Source organism: Hylaeus volcanicus, chromosome 6 (genome assembly GCF_026283585.1).
Source record: "Hylaeus volcanicus isolate JK05 chromosome 6, UHH_iyHylVolc1.0_haploid, whole genome shotgun sequence".
NCBI classification, from domain to species: Eukaryota; Metazoa; Arthropoda; class Insecta; order Hymenoptera; family Colletidae; genus Hylaeus; species Hylaeus volcanicus.
Window position 1 is genome coordinate 10,809,533 of NC_071981.1, and position 25,614 is coordinate 10,835,146.

At 38.2% G+C, this 25,614-nt stretch overlaps 1 protein-coding gene across 11 annotated transcripts in view; it reads right to left on the reverse strand.

Annotated features, from left to right (window-relative positions):
• The window catches only part of LOC128878681 (voltage-dependent L-type calcium channel subunit beta-2), a 168,977-nt gene that overhangs the window by 70,379 nt on the left and 72,984 nt on the right, over window positions 1-25,614 (reverse strand). The window lies entirely within an intron of this gene.

Consider the following 25,614-nt stretch of genomic DNA (forward strand, 5'->3'; position numbering starts at 1 on the left):
TTCCGCCAGAATATTGTAACAGGTTATCGGCGATTTTGAAGTATCGGAAAGTCAGTGAGGCGACTTTTAGAACGTACTTGTCAACTTAGATCTTTCGCAACCGCAGGCAATGCTACGAGCAAATAATGTGATGGCAAGAAATTATGGCTAGGGATTAACTGGAGTAAGAGGAATGCAGCCTATATAATTCAAGTTAAATGATCCAGCAATGACGCAGTGCATGTGCATAATTACTACATTTATTTCCAAGATATAACATCTAAATCAATGTTTTTCCTCGGAATAGGAATCAGATGCTTCTTGGTAATACTGTTTCATCGATAAGACATTTGAGCAACGGACCAAGAATAATTATTTTTTAAATATAAGTTTAGCATAAGTTTAGCACACTTTGAACATGTTACATATACATTTGCAAAAGAAGGTATGAAAAGTGCTGGTTTTAAATCTAACTTCGGCGAGATATAAAGAAAACACCCTCTCTTCCTCAGTTAAAATGTCCTGTCTGTGATATTTAATTCATTTCCATGTTAATCACATATTTGCTGCTCCTATTATGACTAAATTTCATTTGTTACAATTGTTTATCTAAACCGATAATAGCTTCATTTTTTTTAATTCAAAGATGAAAACAAGGACCATGCAAAATATAATAAAACCTCATTTTCCTTAGGTATTCAAGAATGTTAGCTAATAAGACAAACACCCTAAAGCAGTGTGATATTTCAGAAATGTCAAGTGTTTCCTTACGATATCCAGAACAGACACCTAAGTTTGCTGAAATTAGGGTACTCGGTGCCTTATACAGAGTGTTTCAAACACACTGTAGGCTGTTTAAAATACAGAGGACTCTGCATAAATCATTTCCTGGAGGATTCGTGACCAAAGTTGAGACTTCCTCGCGTAAAGTACAGCGTTTCCTCTGCACCAAAATTCGTATTGCGCGACGAGGAACCCGGAAGTTCGTATTATAGTCGGTCGTGTCACCTTACTCGCACGATCTTCTCAAGTTACAATATTCGAAGAACACCACCGTTTTCGGGCAGCAAGTAACCAGGGTTCGCGCGATGGGTTTCCTTCCCTGAAGGGCTCGGACAGCAGATGGCAAGCACCTGACAGCGTTCCCTTTACAAAAGGTCCCAAACTCTCCGATAAGATCGCGAATCTCCGAATTTTATATTACATTTGTGTATAAAAGGTGTTCGCTACTTGGACGTACTGTTGCACGGCAGAATATCACGTAGAAAAATAACACACGACAAAAATGGTGTAGTTAACATCATTACACCATAAACTTTCAGTCACTATTATCACGTGACATAAGATGACAGTCAACTTTATTACACAACAACAACAGATCACAGTAAACATTATCACAGGACAAAACGTCATAATCAATATTACCACAGAACAGAACATCATAGTCGATATCATTGTACGTCAGCAGCTTATTTCAATTAGGCCAATCACTAGAGCATTTTTGTGTGACAAAAATAGTAACAGCAAACCGATTGTGCAGTTTCATAAAAGGGAATGCGTAGATTAATAGGTATATGTTTTTCACTCCCAACTCTGTTCCGGTTTCTTGTTATTTAAAATTTAATGGTAAAAAATCGTGATTTTTGTCGTTTTTTGCTTATAAATTTTAAATCAATGCAGCAATATCAATGCTCTAATGAGATAAAATATAGGCGATGAAAATATCTATAGAATGAGATCTCGAACGTCTCGATTGGATAATGAGGAACGGAGAAAAATCTGGAAAACCGGAAAATTCAGCATTTTTTTAAAAATTCGTATCTCCACCATTTCTTAAACTGAAGCGCTGGTCTTTTGGGAACAAGTAGTGATTGATATGTTCTTTATGTGTGTAAAAAGCGGAGATTGTCGGATTGGTGGTTTTCTCACAATCGCAATCTGAATTTTTCAGTACGCTTTCTTCCATCGGGCCTGTATGCGTTATCGTAAGACCGATTTTTATTTTTAAACAAGATTTGAATAGTTGACATTGTGTACTACAAAACGTATATTCTAGTTTTTCGATAAAATGTGTTGAAGTATGAGAAAAGCCCTTGTAAAGTTGACTAAACACGGGTGAACGTTCAATCGCGGTCGAGTGGTGGGGGACACAGCGGAAGCCGAGGAAACGGTATATAAGGTAGGTTTACAAGAGCTTTTCTCATACTTCAACATATTTTATCGAAAAACTAGAATATACGTTTTGTAGTACACAACGTCAACTATTCAAATCTTTCTTAAAAATAAAAATCGGTTTTACGATAATGCATACAGAACCGATGGAAGAAAGCGCATTGAAAAATTCAGATTGCAATTGTGAGAAAACCACCTATCCGACAATCCCCGCTTTTTACACACATAAAGAACATATCAATCACTACTTGTTCCCAAAAGGCCAGCGCTTCAGTTTAAGAAATGGTGGAGATACGAGTTTTTAAAAAAATGCTGAATTTTCCGGTTTTCCAGATTTTTCTCCGTTCCTCATTATCCGATCGAGACGTTCGAGATCTCATTCTATAGGTATTTTCATCGTCTATATTTTATCTTATTGGAGCATTGATATTGCTCTATTAGTTTAAAATTTATAAGCAAAAAACGACAAAAATCACGATTTTTTACCATTAAATTGTAAATAACAAGAAACCGGAACAGAGTTGGGAGTGAAAAATATATACCTATTAATCTACGCATCCCCTTTTATGTAACTGCACAATCGGTTTGCTGTTACTATTTTTGTCACAAAAACGCTGTTTTAATTCTCTACCGATTGGCCTAAATTTATAGAATTGTCCTGCACATGTAAACAGGCTTTTTAGTGTGAAACCTATCTTTTATTGAAAGAAGGCTTTGAATACGTGCGACAACTCAGTATAAGATTGATATTATGTATCAGAGTTAAATACCACGACCGTTTCGACGCACAGCGTGCTCGGAAGTTTCCAACCGTTTCCTTGTGGCGCCATCAATTTGCATGCTCACCTTGAGCAGAATCTGTCATAGTGCTCAGCCCTGTTACATTTTTTGTATGAAGTCTGTGAGATTTAACTGAAAATAAACCGACCCTCGAAAGGTTAGGTTCTCTGCAATTTACACCAACGTTTAAGTATCAACGTTGTTAGTATCAGCTTGGCGGTTTTGATATTTCAAAGGTCTTATAATTCTAGTATCATAACAAAAATTACTAATCCTACTTTAGAAGTAGCAAAGATAACAAATTCTTACCTCCGAGACGAACTTAAAGACAAAGTAGTAACGAAAACACAACATCTGAATCATCCGCTGTCGCTATATCGTCGATAGTTAAGAAAGGCACAAACAGTGGCGGAAAAGATTCATTTTCTCAATATTTAAACAATTTCAACAATAATCCTTGTACTATATTTGATTCTTTAAGTAGCCAAAGAGTATATCGCGTTGTACCGAGAACAGAGAGTACGGAATTCAGTACGCGACTGGATACAGCGCGACGCCCTTGAACCGACAACGAAGACGACGACACAGAGAATCATGAAGGCGAATTAGATCCAATCGAATGATTAAGGACGACAGGCGACCGCTCGAGGTGGACTCGATTACCTCGAGATAGCGTAACTCGAACGGGATTACACATCGATACGATGGCCTGTCGACCGATCAAGATCCGATAAAACTGTACCACGAAGCACCAGATCCTGTTCTCCGTCGAATCACGATCGAACCAGGAGAATATGTACAGGTACGTGTTTCCGTGAAAGGTGAACCTAGTGATTCATCGTGTGTCCCGATCACCGACGGAAAAATTAAATCCATGAAAAAAAAACCCCAGTGTCCGAGATAATACAAATTGCACTCATCGACGTCAATTATTCTGCACTCCCGATTACTTTATAGTCGAGGGGTAATTACATGTATTGGTCGAATATCGTTCATTATCTGCGTCGTCTCGGGACAAGTTTTCGCAATGAATGACCCGTGATAATAATTACGTCGCCTCCAGAGGTACCCAATTTTGTGGGTCACCGTTATACGCCTGCCGCCGTGGCTTGTACAAGTTCTTGCTCTCGGCGTAGCGGTGTTGTGAATAACGTAATGCGGGATCAAGAAAGGTGGGAGACGGGCCAATAATTACGCTGGTCGTTGCTCTAGGCGCACGACATGCCTGGCTATTAAGCAACAAGCTACGTGTACTGGCTGGATAGAGTTCGAACGATCGTGGCTCGCGTTTTACACTCGCGCTAGCACACAGTGGCTCGAAATAGGTACTTTACGCCTAGTTTTTCAAAAGTAACTGTACACAATCAAGTAGTATAGTAATCCAATTGATCGCTAACGGTTAACAAGACGCGAATAAAACATCAAAATTTAGGTTCGATAGCAAAGCACCAAGGGTAGCGTTTTAGTCTGTATCCTAGGGGAGCATCATACTTTATTGGTGGTATATGTAAATATAGGTTTTATGAGTGTGGTAATTGCTATGTTGCTTTATACGTTAACCATCTCAGGTTTTATCATGTTCGGGAAGTAAGTAGATTCCATCACTTTTATTATTACTAATGTATACTGGACTAAACAAAAAAATAGTAAATTCTTTATTTATGTCAAATGTTTTTGTATTTTTCATGTATTTTAAAACATTTTTATTTAAATACAATCAAGAATAATTTTCATCGATATTTACTTAAATATTTCAAAAGAAAACATACACTATACTATGACAAACTACATTCTGAAAGGTCGTTTGTCTTTCGGTATATACCTATATATATAGAAAATTATTCTTGATTGTACTTAAATGAAAATGTTTCAAAATACATGAAAAATACAAACAATATGACATAAATAAAGAATTTACTATTATAGTAATGACCTAAAACACATGACAAAAGGGGTAACAGAAAGATTGTTATATCGCCAAAAAAAAATTTCAGCGTAAAAAGTGAAATAAAGAATACACGTTACGAAATCAAAATAATGTAAAATGTTAAATATTGTTCGAGTAGAAAACCATTCCACCAGTTGTCTCTAACTCGAAATTAATTGCAACAATTAATCAGTGTCCTTCAAAAGAGTGTGGAAGGTATTATTAAACTGAAAAGAGAAACGGCGGACCATTAATTACAAATGTAACATTAATAAAATGTATGCGTACCGAAACTTTTGATTCCAGATTTGTAACACAAAGTGTGAAGACTGTACTTATTGTCACAGTTTCTGGAGTAATCCTGTACGCATACACGAGTTTCGACATCCGATGAAGAGATATTTTACGTCGATTTCTGTCCGGTAAGTTTCGAACGCCAGCCACTTTCGTCGATCGTTTGTTCACCGGGATCGCTTTAAGTACTCTCTCGGCCGGCGTTTTATGCAAATTCGGGGATCGGTAAGATCCTTTCTGTTCCTAGTATTCCATGGTCGCGAATGATATGTGACCAGGTACGAAGCGTTCGTTAAACCGAAGGTTCCACCTCGAATGTATCGGACCGTAGAAATTCCCTGAAACCTTTTATTGCGCCGACTTTGTACGAATTTCGTCGTTGGTAGGAATTTTACGATCCCAACCGTGGGTCCCCCGACTGAAACGCGTCCAATACACCGTAGTTGTATAGCGTACACAGTACACACCGAGGCCGACGAATTACATAAAATCTCCCCTCCTCTCCATCCGTATCCAGCGAGAGAGTTCGAGTTTTATCGCAATTTCATAAAAGGGTATTCATGAAAATGTGTGTTCTACCATTCATTTTGTAGGTAGAATGACCGTTTTCAAACTTTCGTGTACGTGTACTTACACACAATGTTATCACATCGCGATTTAACTGTATGACTTTTTTATAATCTAGAATGTGTTAGAACACATCTACATGCGTGTTACAGAACATGACTTAAATAGAAAGCTTTTACACATTCGAGGTTCTGCAACATCCGTATCTTTCACGGAAAAATATTGACATACAGCTTAAATTGTGGATCTTACCATCACCTTGTATTATTAAATATTTGGACAACGTTTAACCAAATAATAATGATTGAAATACGATGCTGTTTCTACTCACTCCAAGTTGCTGGGTGATTTAAAAGTATAATATCAATAATGATCAATTAAGCTTTGTTGGGAAACTAGGAACATCTTATTAGATACTGAGGGTGAGTAAAAACAATAGTAAATTTTCATTAAAATGTATATAATGAAACATAAAGATCGATAACAACCATACGTCATTGAAAAGATACAAAATGACCTATAGATAACCTTACAACTGCAAATGATACAAATAAAACAGCAAAACGTAACGTTTTGAAGTTTCGTTTCTATTTACACCATTTTACGATACTTAATTCACTATTCTCCATCATTACCACATAAGATATTCAAGTAATATTTATTTCGAAGGAACGATTAGCCCCACGATGGGGTAAAACATTCTGTTCTGACAAGTAACAAATAAATGATCTCTACAAAATATCTATCACAATATACTAAATTTAAGCTTAAAACCTTAAAATATAATTTTGCAATAAATTAGTCAATAGTAAAAAGGTGACTACTTTATTTCCCAATCATTCTTTACTTTGTCTCTAAATCGAAGCTTTTAGTCCCAATCTCCAATCTCCCAATCTCCACCACCAAATTAAATACTTGTGCATTCAATTGTACAAAATTCTGTAAAAAAATTATTCCAGACCGATCTATTGACCGATCGTGGTAAGCATATGTAGGTAAACATAAAATATCTATATTTAAATATAGAGTTTAGAAACGGTCTTAGGATAATCCTGTCGTACGTTTTACAGCCTCGCTTACACCACGGAGACGCACACCCACCGGTACCATGTTCGTACACGACCTGCGCGCACCCATACGATGGATCGTTTGCCTCTATGCCGTCAGGCTTTCTCTTTTTATAGCCTTCTAAGCATCCAGCCCGCCTCCAAGTCCACGCCACTGCGCACACTCGCGCGCAAACCGTAAAGTGCCGTTGCACGGACACGTGTTGCACGCGTGGGTGTGACGCGTCACACGCCTATGTATGCGTGCACGTGGAGACGAATACACGGAGACGGACGTAGGTCCTGTCGGGATACCATTTTTGTAAGAAGAAGACCCTACTCGTGCTGCCAAATATATTGGCCGTATACCCTGACACAGAGGTAGCTAAAATTTTATTCGAATAACAGATAACGAATTAAAGTACAATATTTATTCAGCGGCGTTTATCCAATCGAATAGTCAGTTGTACAGATCAAAATATGTAAAGAATAATAAATCTGCGCAATTTAATAATTACCGATCGACTTTGACGAATTTTTTTGCGCAGAAGTACGCTGACATCCTATTAGATTGAACAATAAATTTTTGATTAGAAAAACACGATATTTATTCTGGAATTCATTTTGAAAAACTCTTTACTTATTATCAACCAATATTGCGGTCTCTATTACTTGTGCAAGGCATCGAAAGAAAGCTCTTAAAAGACAGCAGAATTTTTGCAAAGAATATAGTTTATAAGGAAATTCTATAAATAATCTAGTTTATAAGGAACTTGTATATATGTATATCGGTTTGTTATGCTTGGCTAGGAAACATACTAGTTCTACATATTTGTTTGTGTAAACTAATGGAATTTATTTTAATTTCCATATATGTAGCGTATATCGTCAACTGTAACGAACCAGTCCAAACGCAGGTAACAGGTGGTGTTCCAAACTAGTAAACTCCGCTAAATAAGTGACAACAGTGTTTCCAGATTAATACCTCTCGACGTCTACGCGCAATTAAGAATCAACGTATGCAGAGACTGGTATCTGTAGAACAACCGTGTTTATGGCGATATTGCGGACATGGCCGGCACTTTTTACGAGTATTTAACGTTCAAGGTAACGCGAAAAGATATTTCGTCCGTCTGTTCTTCTCGTTCTTCAGGTAGAACGACGGAATAAGACCAAGACGGTACGAACCGGCAATCGTTCTCCGGTTCGCATGGTGTTGTCTCGCGTTTAGTTTCTCTAATCACTGGACGACTGCGAGGAATATCACGCCAGACTCGCAGTTTCTCATGCAAATGGAGCGACCGATAAGAAGCAAGTGGCCCCGAAGTGCTGGTACAGGCATAACGAGGCAATATTTTTCCCCGTGGCTCGGATTCCCGCGCGATCGACCCTCATAATCGTGGCCCGCGAGTTTTTATTTCTGTATTTAAGCCGATTTATCGCGACCATTACACCCAGGACACGGTCTGCCGATAAACACCACGATTCTTTATTTTCTTGTGCGCCACCGTTAAAATATTTTTAAAGTAAGAATCGAGCGACCCTCGAGGCACCGAGATCCATCATCGTCTTCTCTTCGATTCTCGTGACACGGCGCGAAACCGGCGGAAACTAGGGCGCTATCGCATAGACGAAAAAGACTTAGAACTTTGGCTTAAAAACTTATTTTTGTGAATGGTATATAATACACGAGGAGTTAGTTTCTTTGTATAAAAAACTTAATATTATAGAATGGAATTAAATTTATTCTGAATATGAATTTATTGTTCACTTTATTCGCACATTAATTATCCCGACTTGCGCCCAACTATCTTTTCGATGATAACTGTTCATCTACTCGCATTCCTTCCTCTTTTTCTCTCTCACTCTCCTCCCGCACATCAACATGTATGCATACAACAATATAGACAGGTACTGTTAGGAATTTAATTCTTTACACTCGAAAAAAGACATCCTTCTATTTTTCTTACTTCTTTGTGAACCTCGAAGCATTGCTAATAGTATTAATCTATGAATGGGTTCCTAAACTCCTGACGTATTCTTTTAATAAGTGTAAAATAATCCACCTTGAGATGAATTTTATGTCAAATTCAGCCAAGTCCACACACAGTAGGCCAAATGTAGCTCCAGTACCACGATAAAAATCGATATGTATATTTTTACTTTATTTTCTTAATTAAGCATTTTCTTATATTGTATAACAAACATTTTTATTAAGCAAAGTATTTGAACTATTAATCTATTAGTTAGTAACATTTGTATCTATCATAGTATAAAACCAGATGTATGTAACGCATAAAATAAATGAGTAGGACATGATAAAACATGGAACACAATAATGTCTTCCCGGTCTTCAAGTTCCAATCGCAATTATTATATGAGTGTATACCATCCAGAATAATTCTTAACTGCAAAATCGACTTTTTACTTATGCATTTAGTATTATTTTATGATTAACTGATACATTTCTGTTAACTTACAACTATGCCTGACTTTACTTTGATCATTTATAAATATCAATATTTTGTTATGATACGATGATGTGTTTATTACAAAAAGATATTTTTGTCGTTCATCGAGCGGATTCTAGCCAACAGTGCCACGGTTCTGATAACATCTTCGATGGTTGTTCAGATTCAACAATACGATCGCGAATGATTAAATTCGTTTCGAAGACGACGTCGATAAAGTTATTACCAGGTACAAACTCGACTGCTACCGACGAAAATTCATGCGAGCTCGGACACGCGAGAAATCGTTAGGTACCGCTGCAATAACAGGAATCCGTTCGATACTCGTTACTATAAGTGGCATGAGTACTTCGGACACGCGCGCGGCCCGCAAATTACTCTGCTCGCCTGTTTATAGTCATTGGCACGTAACCACGGCGCACGCGCCCATACGATCCCTATAGCGAGAGAAAATCGTCACCGAGCGCGCACGCGCATTATGTAACGATTTGACAGATTGACGAACCCTTCAAGCAGTAGAAAATATCCGAGCTTCTCGAGACGTGTAGTATGCAAAAATTGTTTTCCCTATTTCTTTTTTCCATAAATTTTATAATTTTAATCTTTATTTTTCATTTCAAAATTCAAGATGTAAGAAATTAACCCCTTGACAAATATTCTTCATACAAGTTCTCGATTTTTCGAGAAAATCAACGATAACACTCTGCCTACAATTTGGGTCATCGAGGACCCGAGCAAAATTTTGCTCTCAAATTTGTGATTATTTGTGTATAGAAATTTCTATAAGTGATAGAAAAGTAAAACGAAAAATAAAACTGAGATAAAGATTTTTTTAATTTGCATTCTTTGGAATTTTTTTATTAAAATCATTATTCAAGTATATTCTGTGCAACTTTCAATGTAAGATTGAAAAGATAACATTTCCTGTAATTAGGACAATTTTTAAATCGCAATCACAAATCATATCGCTTAAGTTGGATTTTATTTTTAACAAAATTTAATAATTAAAGAGATACTTAGTTAATCGGTGAGGTTATGAATTTCAGAAACTAGATGATTCAAATGAATATACACTTATTATTTATCGATGACTTTAATGAAGGTAATAATTAATATCGCGTGATTATAATTACGCGATATTAATTACTACCATCATTAAAGTCATCGATAAATAATATAGCTATTAACCGTATTGCTAAATTTCATGGTCGAATAAAGTGTTTAAATAATTCGATTAGAACTATAAAATTTACTAGTACAAGAGGAATACGTAATGGTACAAGGGAAATAATTATTGATTTCAATGTATAAGAAGCTCATAAAATGTAAATCTTAATCATAAAGTTAATGATCTAATAGAAGTAAAAAATGATACAGATGATAATATTTTACGAACAAAATGTTTTTGTTAATAATTAATGCACTAATCCAGCTCCTTAACATGCTGATAGCGCATATTGGAATACTAGGAATATTTGGAACTTCCAAAATAATGTATCGGTGCAGGTCACCTAACGAGTGATGTAACGTTTCGCAGAAATAACAATTCGCTCGAAGTGAATGAAAGTCGTCCGTGCTCGCGGGGGGAAAGAACAAGAACAACAAAGTAATAAATCAACGGTCGTGTTCGTTAATGTGCAAATGCGAATGTCGAAAAAAGACGTCGCGACCAGTGCTCGCGGCCCTTCCTCCGGCTTTTCCACTCGGTTCTTAGAAATGGCAATTAAGATCGAATGTAATTCCATGAGCAAACCGACGACAAGTTGTGCCACCATTATTTTTCTTTTGTGCTATTAACGAGCCTTCGTAAGAATAATAATTTAATCCCTTGTTTCTTAAGCTCGCAGCTTTTTAATCGTTTTCGGCTCTCGACACAATTTAAGAAGGAAAGATCTGACACGGAAAATATGTAACGTTGTACATGAAAACATACAAAATATATTTAAAAAATTAATTAAATGATATCCTATTTGAATGAAATGATGATTAAATGGTGTGAATATTCCATTAAAACTCTTTGCGGCACAAGAATTCAGGTCATAAAATTGATCCATGTTGCACAGGAATTTTATTGCGTTTTAAATCAAACAAAATTGTTATATTTTTATTAATAAAAGTATCACATAATGTAACAAAATAAATATAATAACAAAATAATATAAAATAACATAAATATAAATAACATAATAATAATAATAACATAAAATAACAAAATAATAATTATTTAATCGAATTTGTTGTTAGAGGGCGGGACTCAAATAGTCCCACCGTGCCACATAGTTTTAAGAATATTAAAACATAAACAATAAATAAAAATATGTTTTTTTGTATTACTCCCCAAGTTGCATGGTGGGACGAATAAAATCCCACCATACTTTCATCATTTGCAAACAAATTTAATCTTTAGTTTTTATTATAAAACACTTCACTTGTTTATATAGAACTAATGTTTATATAAATTAACTTACCTCTACGATTTTTCACATAAAACCAGGAAAGAAATATTATCGCCTTCCGCTTACAACAATTGTTGAACCGGTATTAGCATGTTAAAAGTTTCCAATATAAGTGCATACATTTGTAACATTGGATGAATATATCAGCAACTGCTTTACGTAAATAAGACGAAATATAAACCTATACACATGCAGCTATTGCAAAATTTCGAGGTGGGATTAAAAATGTCCCACCATGCATTACGGTCCATCAAAAAGGTGGGACACTTTTAATCCCACCGTGCCCCAAAGAGTTAATATTAATGCATATTTTCACTGTGAGTTTATCATTTGTTTTTTCAAAGTATATAGAATAATTCTAGTAAGAATTTTAAAGAGTGCCAGAAAATAAAAATTCGATTTCTTTTTTCTTTTGCCGGATTAAAGTAATAGAAACACGTCTTTCTGCCAAAAAGTTTCTGGTTACTGGAGCAAGGAAAAAGAATCTTTATTGAAGAGAACATTCTGATAAATCCAACGTTTTGATCACATGCGTATTGTCTTTATCGGAAAACCATCTTATCTATAATATAAATACAAAGACGTTATAATTACAATCTTTATATATAATTATTATATACAAATCCAATAGCTTTCCAATATAGAAGTTAACCATGTTGGGTCTGCTACCTGTAGTATTGGAATTTTTTAATCAAATTCCTCTAATTAAATCTTCTAATCAAATGTTCTAATCCTGATAGCTTCTTGTAAATCTGTCCAAGTATAGGATTAAAAAGGACCTTCGTAAAGGAGCAAAGTTGAGGAAAATTGTATTATCAAAGACAAATAGTTACTATACACTATGAAACAGAAGAAAATACGCCGTGCGCCGCTTATTTGGTTCTTCTGCGCACTACTGCACGCGCAAACATGAACACATATTGGAGAGCCGACGCGTTTGTCCGGTTATCATTATGCGCAACCTAATTACCAGCCAATGGTTTCATGGAACGCCGTCCGAAATCCAATTGACGTGATGTTCACGCGATTGTCGATTCACCGACGAATTAAACGACCGCGTCGTGCTCGGTCGTCGAAACATTTACATGTTTAATGCCAAGGACTCTGTCCCGTGGATTATACATAAACTGTGGGCGTTGCCCACGGGTGTATTTCGCGTGTTTCCTAGCAGAATTTCTGCACCGAGGAGGCTGCAATGCCTGAAAACGGAACACGCGAGTTTGGCCAGCGAATTTCGTTAATTAAACACCGATGAAAATGTCTATTGCGCCACCAAGATGAGACAATTCGCGTATATACAATATCACCGTTCTGTCGAAATAATGCAGCCGCAGTAACGGTTAATGATATTTGACGTAATATACTGATGCATGCTCGAAATAATTAGAGGATCTCGAGCTCCAAGAATGTACTAAGCCTCGTATCGTAAATAAGTCATATCGGATATAGTGGTTCAAAAATGTATTCTCGCGTAAGTTTGTGACCACGTTGCTTCTACTGCACGAGTATAAATAATTCTTATTTCACTCGAGTAGGTACGTGATCCTATAATTGTTTCGAGTACTGGTATGCGTATCGCTTATAAATTCAATGACAACGCGCGTTTAAATGACTTCAAACGGTTCATATGTATCGTATAGTATCATTGTAGCAGATATACGAGCACACGCTACGGCATTAGTAATAACGATATCAAAGTCATCCCATTGTCAAGAATGACTGGGCATTTTATCGATTCTATTTACGGGTCGACGGACACTTCTACCGTATCGTTTGTCAACAGACCTGTCTTGCTACCAGCGGCACGATAGCTTCATTCATCAAGCCAGGATCGACACGATGCTCATAGTTTGATACTTTTGATACTTAAAAGGAGAATTTTTAAAAATGGCCAATTTTAGGGTAGCACCAGTGATTAAATTATTGATAAGACATCATTTGTTAGGTTGCGAGAAATTATACGCTCACAATTATTTATCGCCAATGTGACGAGAAAGTTATTTAAAAAAGTGTACACGACGGTAAATTGGCAAAAATGCACTAAAGACTAAAATTCAAACAGTATTTTATAGATAAAAGTCTATATTTCTATTTCTATTTCTTATAGAAATACTATCTGTGGCCCGCAGTTTCACGGCCCGCGCGTGGAATACTATTTAAATTTTATGTCGTTCGCGTTTGACTGACTGTTCAATCGCGTGTTCCTTTGTGAATCAATAGATGGGCTGTCTCTTGTTTTCCGTAAGTCAGATGTTTCAATCCACATTTCTCATTGTGAGTATAACGATGTCACAACTTTATTTACAAATTTTGAGATTTCAAATTGAAAACGTATTTTTATCAAAATAGAGCATAGCATAGGTTCAGTAGTTCCCGGAGATTGGCCCGTTTAAACAGACAGACAGACACTTCAATTTTCCCCCTTTCAGGGGTTGAATTTTTTAAAATGCCGAAATAGGTATTTGATGAATTATATCAAAGAGGATTAAAACTAAATTTCATGCAAATCCGACTACAAATAAAATATTCCTTATACAAACATTGAAACGCCTTTTTACCCTCTTAGGGGTTGAATTTCGAAATATCCTTTCTTATTCCTTGTATACATCACAAAGGAAACTTTTGTACAAAATTTCAGCTTTCCATGTTCAAGGGTTTAGCTTGGACGATAATGTCAGTGAGTCAGGGCTTTCATTGTTATACATATACAATACATAGATATAGATTAATTTTCATCCATGAAAAGCGATAAAGGTAAGTTATCAGATAATGGTGTATCTATTCGAAGAAATATGTTATTAATTCAACTATAACTTACTAATAATTTCAACAAAACGTTTACGTAACTTTACTGATTATTTAATTTTTGTTAACTGAACAATGTTTACATATTTGAATAAGTGTCTATAACAAATAGTATATAAATAAAATTAATGTACTTGCACTTTATATGAAAATGTGAATACAAACTTAAAAGTTGGTAGAAATATACGGGTAATAAGTATACGTACACTTTTAACTTTGTAAAGAGAACAAGAAATTTAATACATAAATATAATCAAAGATTAATTGTCTTGCGATCATAATATTTTATGGGATTACCTTTGCACAGTTAGTTGCTTTAAGTCTTTGTGGCATTTAAGTTCCTACATTACTCGTTACAGTATTGACAATTGTATCCTACTCTCCATGTTAAGATTATGATAGTTACTTGAATTTCAATTTAGGACACTATTTGTTATGACAACATCTCTCTAGATATACTGAAGCTGTTTGTGTTTACATTTCACGTATTACAATGGATTTACACTATGTACAATCTCACGAAACAAGAACAGTACGAATACTTATAACGGGTATACTTCTATTAATGTCTGGGTTTTTGTTTATAATTTTATATAGGACGCAAATATTTCAATTTTATTTATATACATTTTGTTATAGATACTTATTTGAATATGTAAACATTGATCATTTAACAAAAAATTGAATAATAAACAGAGTTGTACTAACTTTTTGTTGAAATTATTCGCTGTACGAATATTTTCAACACTAACTGTCTGTGGCAAAGAATAATTATTATGCGTCATCATCCCTTTCTTCAGATGAAAGATCGAATTTATAATTCCTCGAAACCTAAGGAATAATACCTTGTCGATAATGTAAGTGCCGAAGTTACACTATCTGTTAAAGTTCTCTTTCAGTACGTTCTAATCTGAAATAAAGAAAGTCTTGCACCAACGTTGATCAGCTTCCTCTCCTGGTTTCTTCACCTTTCCTTGGAAGGAACGTGAATTAATCGCGTTGGAAAATTACGCGACCACGAACAATCTGCTTCCAATAAACCTCCTCCTTCGGATTAGGGGTATGCGTCGATTATACCTCACGTTCAATCTACGTGTACATACCTAGGTCTTTGCCAGTACACGCGATAATAAACGTACAGCCGCGATAACGATAAAGAGCTATCGCGGTTCAGAAGCGTAAATTTATACGAGGCAAATATATCAGGTAACGATACGCTTTTTAAGGCGGTCATTAATTTCCCGACTAGTTAACAACTTCTGCTGAAAGCCATAGTATCGATTATCGTTCTCCATAAATATCGTAACGATTTCACGAGCCCTAGACGTCGGTATCGCGAAACGATCTGCTCGCGGAAACAGGTCCTGCTTTGACACCGCGTTCGAGCGGGTACTCGAGTACCGCACGCGTGGGCGAGAGCCACCTCCGTTCTACGCAAATCGACTTTCACGAAGCGAATAATTACGCTCGTCAGACAGCGGTACGACTAGTTCAAATCGTGCAAAAAATGAAATTTTCGACTCCACGGTAGAAATCCGTACTTGGGAATACAGAGTCTTTGGTAACTGCGTCGTGCTACAGCTCTGTCCTAACTTTTTTTTTAAATGCATCGGTGCACAAGTGTACTTCTTTGTTTTTAATGAAATTATCTGAATTTTTTACGTAGATCGATTCCGTGGATCGTTCGCCATATAAAGGATATAAAGTAATTTCATTGAGAACTCAATACTCTGGGAGATATTCAATTTCCATTTTGTATTAAAAAACACTACTTAAATATTTACAATTTCAGAAGTCTAAAACATTTTAACCATTATTTTCTTTTAAATTTCATTGGGAAATGGAATTACGAATATTTGTAAACGTTTCCATAGTATAATCTGTACTTTTTTTCTTCATTAAATTCAAATGATAGTTACGAAAGTTATATTTTCTATGGCAATTTGAGTACAAGTTTTTTATTATTGTCCTTTGCGTTTTAGGTTTAGTTAAAACTAAACATTTAATCAAAATATATCATTGTGTTACTCCCATATCAATTACTACGTTAGTAACAAATATTTGGCCGATACCGTCACTATACGATGAAATTAATATAGAACCACAACTTCTGTTCCAAATTTTAATCACCATTTAACATAAATGCCAACACATCAATGTATCTTCGTAAATATAGCTAAGTAAACCTAAAGTTCATTTGCAAAGGATGCAAGGTTGTCGTTAAAGAAATTTAAACGCTCGCTTTAATTGTTCGCAATGTTATAAATTCGTGTAAAGGGATAAGAAAAGCATTATTGGAATAATGCAATTAAAACACGTTTTGAGCAAAAGTGTCGCCAAGGAAGAATCATTTACAGATTAAAGAACTGGCCTTGCTTGTATCTTCGACAGAAGAAAAAGGAGCGGAGACTGGTTCCATTACGGATACTGGACAACCAAGAAATTAACTTTAACATGCGAGAACCCTAAGATCGAATGGTAGTGTGGTTCCACCGTAACCCGTAATAATTAGCAACCAACACTCTCGAGACAAAAAAGACAACTCTGTATTTGTTTCGGCGAAATTCTTAAGAGAAAGTCGTTATTCCACGCCCACGCAATCTATTGTACGTACAAAGTATGTGTGTGTTCGTGAAATCGTTTCCGCATCGACGACTCTGAATCATCGAACTAACTTGTCGATAGTACGAGGGTTCCTCGAGCAGAACATAGAACGGAAACTCAATCGAAAAATGTCAACGTAAATCAGAAAATTATAAATAAAGATACAAGTAGCGTGTCTTATAGTGTATAATCTTGATCTAATGTAAACACTAATCGAAGCAAGTATAGCGCCCATAAACAAAATGTCCTTGGCGACACTTTTGCTCAAAATTTTACATTGAGTTTTATTACTTAGCGCGAGCCGCAATATTTTGACGCAACATAAAAAGAGGAACCACTAGAATGGCGCATGTCATATTCGTGATCTTGGCGTTATTTTTAGCTTAACTTTAAATTTTAACGAGCACCTCAATCGTGTTGATTGCACAGTTTTGGGATTTCTGTAGAGAGCCTTGAACGACTTCAAAAATCCTTTCACTCGCGTTACTGTAATTATTCGATTTCTATCTTGCTGTGAATGTAGCGACATTTGCAGACAGTCCAGTGTATTTTAGCAGACACGTTACTATTTCTAATTGACATGGTAGTTCGACTTAATCGGGAAGGCAACAGTGCGTAAAATCTATGGTATTTTCTGATCTTCGGAACAGACTAACACGGTCTATTGGGTTCAGAATTATATACATTATTCATGACAAACCTATGTACACTAAATGTCGTTTATTGTCACATATAACTTAATCCATTTGTTTGGAAAATGATCAAACATGGTTTAAAAGTCCTTATTTTTTACGAGTATAAATAGACTACAAAAGATAAAAACATATATATGTATATAGACAGTCAGTCCTATAAGTATTCGTCTATATTTCTATGTCTGTTGAAGAAAGTCTAAATGATATGATAGTTTCATGTTTTTACATAAATTTTTCATTATAAATATATATCATACATGTGTAAAGTTGTTTACTCATGTTCATCAAACCTTTCATTTAATTTAGACAAAATTCTTCAATAAACATAGAGGGTACGAATACTTAGAAAAGTAATTGTCAATTGAACAGCCAATAAAGGGGATGTCTCTTCAAAGGCAAGTGTAATTATCTTATACGTATCTAAGTAGAGACCAGATTTATTAAGCCTCCTAGAACTATCATCCACTGATGTACACTAGTTCATAACGTACATAGAGTCTGTCATAGTACCTACAGCAGTTATTTTTCTGGAGTGGATCTTTTATTTTGAGCAGCGTAGAATACCGAATAATCATTAAGATAGACGTTCCTTTAAAGTTGAGTGCAACTATTAGATACAAGTTCCACGCGGATTTTTCTGGCCTTTCAGAAGAATCCGTTACAGATCCATACCAGCTTATCAAACAGAGGCTTTTAGAGTAAGACAATTAATTCGTCCGAGTACACCTTCTATTTTGATCAGCGTAGACTATCGAATAGCCAATAAGAAGGATGTTCCTTTAAAGTCGAGTTTTATTACCCGCCACGGGCCGCAGTATTTAGACGTCAAGGCGAAAAAGGAGAAGCACCAAGAGTGGCACATACATGTGCGGCGCAACGAGCCGACCAGCGCAATAAATTCACCGAAACGTTCGCTAAAGTGGCGCGCGCGCGCTCTCGCGAGCGATAGAAGGAGCAGGGGCGGGCGCGGGCGAATCCATGAACCGAGCGACGGGTTTTAATGGTCTCGCGAGAGAAAGCGAGCATGGAATTGTCGTAGCCGGTAGCGAGGTATTTCGCCTCATCGGAATTGCCGTGGTTTATCCGTTATAGGCACTTAACTTCGTAAAGAGTGGCAGCCCAAGCAAGCCAGGCCAGCCGGCTCGACCTCGCGACGAATCGTAAGAACAGCGCTCGCTTCTTGCTCGTTTGCGGAGTAGGATTTATAGCGCGACAAACCGCAACTCCTCTGGCCGTCCGAATGATAAAATATCACGTAGACCGCGTAACGATGATAATTACAAGAAAATCCCATGTTTCATGCATACCGCGTGTACCGCGGCGACACGTAGCGTTCGCAATGTGCAGTTACAGGGACCGAATCGAGAAGTGAGGCTGTAAGGGTTATAGCCTTCGGAAGAGTGACTAGGAATTCAGTGGAAGTTATTTCATTAGTGAGTACTGAGTGGAAGTATAAGGAAGAGAACGTTCTAATCAACGTTTCGATCACATACATACTGTCTTTTTCATGGGAAAAGTATCATACATATATGTAATATAGCTGAGCAATTATTTCATTTGAATTTATTAAAATGTTTATGACCTAAAATGTACCTAGAGTGGAAATACAAGCATCTAAACGTTCTATAATAATTTCAAATGCTCTCTCATAAAGTTTCTAACGGAATAGATGCACGAGCTTTAATTAATTCTTCCGCATACACGACAGTATATTACCCCTGTATATACGTTAAATTATAGTTCTGTGAGAATAACTCCTCGAAAACTCACTCATAGTGAGTATTATATTTGATATTATATTTATATGCTTAAATTTACCTTGCTATTGTTTACAATATTACAATAATAAAAATACGTCATTTCGTTGAAAGAAACCATCGATGTCTCGGAATCTCACAGAATATGACTTTGAGAGAAACTAGTGTACCATAATATTTGCCCTCATCAAGCAAACGATGTTCTTCTCTACCGTTATTTCTATTAACAAAAACAAGTGAGATATCTAAACTGGTCAAGTCAGATGGGACAGCTTGTATAGTCACATTGCATGTAGCTTAGGGGTCTACAAAATTATAATCAATCGTTGTATTATACAAGTAACTTTACTTACTCGACGATCTTTGCGCGAACTCCTTTTTCACCCGATCGTGATCGACGCGACTCCGATGCTCGTTTCCAGGATCGCGTGACAAACTTTCTAACTCGCGCTTATGGGTAACCGCCATAATTCACCAGTCAGGCACAGCTTTCGATCGGAAATCTCGCACGGGGACGTGCGGCGGTTCAGCTCTAACGGCGAGGTGAGGGAGAACCGTGGCGAGTAACGAAGAAAAGGTAAGTCGCTTAAAGAGTCCAGTCATCTCCAAAGAGTTGACCTTGATCTTGAGAAGGAGAGAGAAAGAGATTGGTAAGGTGCACCAAGAGGGCCAGAAATAAAGGCAGCAGTTAAGGCGCGTTTCACCACCTTCTTATTTTTGACACTCGCGAGAATTCGAGGAAGGCGTGTTCCAAGTTCAAACCTTGAACTTGCTCGAAAGTGATTCTGCCGTGCGAGAGATATAAATACGTGCATACGTTGACATCGCCTATCTTCGCCGTTTCTAAATTACACTGTTTACGATTACCTACGCCCAACTTTGACATGTTGTCCTAGTCTTCTTTCACGAATCTTGGGTCTGACCCATATGGGAAGAACTCTAAAGAGACAGAGGGTCAAGGGTTCCTGTAAAACAAACGGTTGGCGAGTGGGTGGCGAAGACATCCGAACATTCGTTTCGAGTTGAAAATGCAACGCACACTATAGAAGAATTTGCACAGAAATTTTGCGTTATTTGAGAAAGTTACTATTTGCGTTATTATTTTTAATCATTTGAGTGAAATGGAAATAGTTGACAGGAAAGTAGAGCGTTCGTGAGCTCATCACATGTAGCAAAAATAAACAAGTGTGCTGAATGAACTTTGATGATTGAACAAAGGAAGACAAATTTTCTGCATAAAATGATCATAATAGACGAGAAATGAATTCTTAATATCAAAATGGCAGTCCTCGTTTGGTAGACCATGAAAAGTATGCGTCATTAGAAGCTACGTAAAACAAACGGTAAATCGTTATCAACGTCAACTAATCAATTTCAGTGATGAATTGGGGGAAAAAAGGAATACTTTGCTAGTGAAGTAAATTGTCAGCGCTCAGACACACGAAACATCTAAATAAAATTGCGATTGTCATAGATCAAGACTCACATAGACATAGACTCACATTTAATTCGCTGAAGTACGCCCTCCATCTTGAGCAGCGTAGATTATCGAATAGCCAATAAAGAGTACGTCCGTGTAATCATAAAGAGGAGCAAGTCGCAAGAATGGACATATTAACATCTCACGTTACTTTCATTATTACGTACGCCAAAAGACATACAATGTAGTATGATCATGTAATTATTGTAAATTATACTTGCCTCTACGATAAATACTTCCGTGATTCATCATAGCTTACAAGACTTGTTAGAGTACCAAGCGCCGTACGTATAAGATAGTACGACCAAATGATCGTTTAATTAAATTGTACATGCCTACACGCGGCGTTTAGAGAACCACAGTCTAGTGGAAGTCACGGCCGAATATATATCGTGGGTAGTGAACGTCGTGATAAAATTCAGGTGGGTCCAAGCTGTTGTCGCGCAGCGTACAATCTATCGGCGCGAATTCGGGGGCAAGAGTCTCGAGCCCGGCCTAAAGTTGGTGTAGTCGTAGAAAGACAGGGGAGAGATACCCGTGGGCTTTTTTCATGGTGTTGCGGGGGCCCAAATGGCGGCGGCGGGTGATGGTGGTGGTGATGGTGGTTCTGGCTGCACTGCCGGTCCGCACACACCGGCCTCGGCAGACGTAGCGTTTTCGCTCTCCTCTCGCGGTGCTCGCCGCGGTATAATGGCAACGTGTTTTCGTCTAATGTACTTTTTGTGATGTCCTTGATGGAGGAGTCTGCGAATGCAGAACTACGAGGCAGGCCCGGTGGGGCATGCCAGAGCGCGGTGAGACGGGGGTAACCGCTGGACGGTGGCGAGAGGGGCGGGGAAGGTGGACAGGAGGGCCCGGCAGCACCTCAACCCACCTCAACTTTGGGCCTAGTCAAGGTCAGTGCGGCAGGCCCCACCCTCCTTGCCCCCCTTCTGTCTTCCTCTTTCTTCTTGTTGCTTCTTCTTCTTCTGCAGCTTCTTGCGCGTCCCCCCACGACTCTCCCTCACGATGGCCCCCTTCTTCCGCCGAACGTGGCCCGTACCGCATTATCGCGTCATACCATGTTGGGGCCCACGCCCTCCTCCGTTTTGCTTCGCGTTTTTTTCCTTCTCCTCCGTTCAGGATCCCGCGAAGTTCCAATTAGTGGTGATACTCGATAGATACCAACCGGCCACCGTATTGAACGGCGTATCACGTCGAGCTATCATTCGATCGCGTTATCACCGGTATGCGCGCTCATTCACCGATACAGGAAGAGAATAGGCAAAGGTGGACACCACCAGAGTCGACGCTTCCAGCGTTTCAAATTCAGCCTTTGAACGGTGGATTTCGATGGACAAGGTAATCCAGAATTCGATCAGCTTAAAGGTCGAGCATCGAAGCTGTCCGTGTACAGGGGATGGGCAAAATAATGTCGACACCTGTGAAATAGGTTATATTGGGTTACTAATACAAGGATGAGCCATCATTTGCTTTTGCCACAGCTCCTATCCTTCTTGGAATAGATTCATATAACTTTGAAAGTGGTTTCCAGCGGGGTGTCATGCCATTCTTCAAAATGTCTTTCAATTGCTTCAGACCTGCCAGGGGAAGGGATCTGCTTCTCCTGCATTAGCTAGGGAAGATATTGAGATTCATTTCGATGCTTTTCGAACCGAGGCTGAACTTCTCTAGCTGAACCAATACATTGTCTCGTTGAAGAGTGACGTTATTTTTTGGAACAATATGCAAAGGATAGCGTAAACCTTAACAAGTACTCGCTTGCAATAATAAAATAGTTCAGTGTTCGCATCACTTTATCCAACTCCCGTAGGCTAAGGGGAGAAAAGAATTAGGAGTCATCCCTCTAATGATCTGTTTAATCATGAGTCGGGCCCCGCAGAACCGTAACCGGTCATGCTCACACTTCTGCATGACGCACGTACACCAGAGAGCGTGTCGGGTTTCAAAGAAATGAAAGAAACAGAAGCGGCGGACGTTGATGAATGAACCTGATGAATCAGACATCCTTCGTGAGTATCCTCGAAAGACCTTTCTTTACGATCGCGGGTGTCATGATAAATAGACCTATCTTTTTATTCTCAACGATGATATCCGACGCAGCTATTTGGGCCGCGTTGTTGTTGGGTCGACGTTTAAAGAATCTCGAGAGTGCATCGAGCTAAGAGGTGTTTCGCGGTACAGTATAGCCTCGCATGATTCAAAATGAGAGAGGGCAGTTGTCGGTATACAAAGCACGGGTGGAGAATTTTTCCTCGAAATTAGTTCCTAGTGGGACTGGCTACTTAAAGAAGATTATGAATAAGATACAAAACTGCGTGTTAATTCCTAATTTAATCAATATAAGATTGTCTCTTTCGTTTTCATCTCCCACTCTTGAAACTCAGCAAAAGACAGTAGTATGGAAATAGTGTTCCTGACAGGCCAATATTTTTGAATTCTACTTTAGTTGTCTGTGAGTGTTGGCGTTATTAGCGGATGTTCCTAAAAACTAGGCATCCCTATTATAAACACTTAAAGTTAGTCCATGTGGGTGGAGGTTTACGGTTAGCATCGCGCAGGGGTTAAAAAATGAGACCTGAGAAGACCCAGACATCGGGTACTCCTCGGATCTCGTCTCATTCGTACACTTTACTTTCGAGTTTTAGAAACGTAGATAGTTATTGAAGTAACTTCTGATCAAGAATTCCAGCAACAAACCCTATCAATGTTCCGTAGTAGCCTCCTTCAAACTATGTAACGAAGAGACCCAAACGTGAAGTCAAGGATTAAACAAACGTTCGCCATGTTACGCTTTCAGCAGACTATCCTTTGTTTCCTTTGATTAGTACTCGAGACATTACCGTACCCTAGACCGTGAGACAAATGTTTCCGAATGGTCGTCACACGCAGTCGAGGAGCAATTCGGTGAATCCCACGGAGACTGTTCCTTGGGTAATTCCGCATTTGCACTGTAGAATTATAGATACATCTCGGAATGTCTGGCGATCATGATCTACGAGGTAGGGGATAACGCTTACGGGAGAATCGTTGACTAAGTGGGGGCGACGAGGGAGGGGAACAAGCGGAGCCAGTAATCCGAGGCTCGGAGGTGAGTGAGCGAAGGCATGCTAGTACCAAATGAGATTGGATCCCGTCTGTGTAGGACGACTTTTGGGCCCTACTAGCCAGCGAGTTCTTTAGATTCGGCGAACCCGTGTCCATCCCCTCCGCCCCGTTGTTCCTTGGTGTCGAAGTTGCATTACCATCGACGCCATTCGAATCCGTTCCGTTCCGCTGGGGCTCGAGCATTCCTTGGTCCCGGCCGATTTACATTTATTCGCTATAGCCGAATTTTATGTTCCCGCTCGCGGGGGGAACACGTGTAGAAAACACCCGGCTACCGTTATGACAAGCGACCGTAAAAATTCGATGATTTGAATCGACGATTTATGCGCTAGTAAACTAGCCGCGCAATCAGCGTCTGGCCTCTTTAATTGCTCGGCACTCCCTTTACGTGTATTTGTGTCTTTGAACGTTTTCTAGGCTCCTACTTGACGCCTCTGGCGACCGTTAGAGATGAGCAATGTTCTTCTTCGGGTAAAGATGCGCGTAAATAGAATTGTAACTTTGTATGTCTTTTTAGTTGTCTGTTCGCTACAACTTGAAAACGACTCGACATATTCCAGTAAAAATTCGGTACATGCCAGTGATGGGCAAAACCCTAGGCTTCGAATAAATCTGAAGTCTGCCGACATGTTTGTCTCATTTCCTCTTTTGAACATTTTTCAAAGAAGGAAACGAGACAAACATGGCAAACTTCAGATTTATTCGAAGCCTAGGGTATTGCCCATCACTGGTGCATGCGTGACCGACCATGGCAGGATTTGGTCTGTAACCCTTCTCGACTGGATCTATCGGGAGATCTAGGATAAAGCGTCATTTTATAAATATTAAAAAATCCCCATTTTTATGAAAAATTCGAACAAGTAAAAAATTCATACCAATTTATGCATTTCTTGATGAAGAGCATTAAATTAAGAGTATTAAGAGAAGAAATTAAATTAAAGAGTCTTAAGTTCTAGTAATAAATTATATTTCAAGGTGAACGAATGAAAACTTGTCCGAATAATTGCTCGCTCGAATAAATCACTGCGCGTTGTTTTTATTTGTCATCTATTATCCCAGGGAAATTTTGTTCTTCTCCACTGTCTGGCAACTCGACTTTTGGACTTTTCGATGGCCGTGTGTTAGCAGTGAGATCCCTCTCGCTTTGTACGCACAAACACAAAGAGAACCGTCCCCCACTTTGCCATGTGGTTTACAGCGTCGGTGCTGAACTTGCGCCGCCGCCAATGGCATCGGGTTACCCACCCCTCCTTCCGTTCCTTCTCAAAAAGTCCTTCGTAATGCGGCAAATGCATTCTTTGTCCGGGTGCGAGCGTGAACGCGGCTCCGTCGCCGTGATATTTTCGGCAGCGGGAAAAAATATTTCGTTTCGGACCATTATTTTCGAGGGAGGTACCATACTGTGGCGACATCCTTGGTGCGCCACAGAACAACCACTAGAGGGCCAAGGACCAAGATCAGTTATTACTAGAA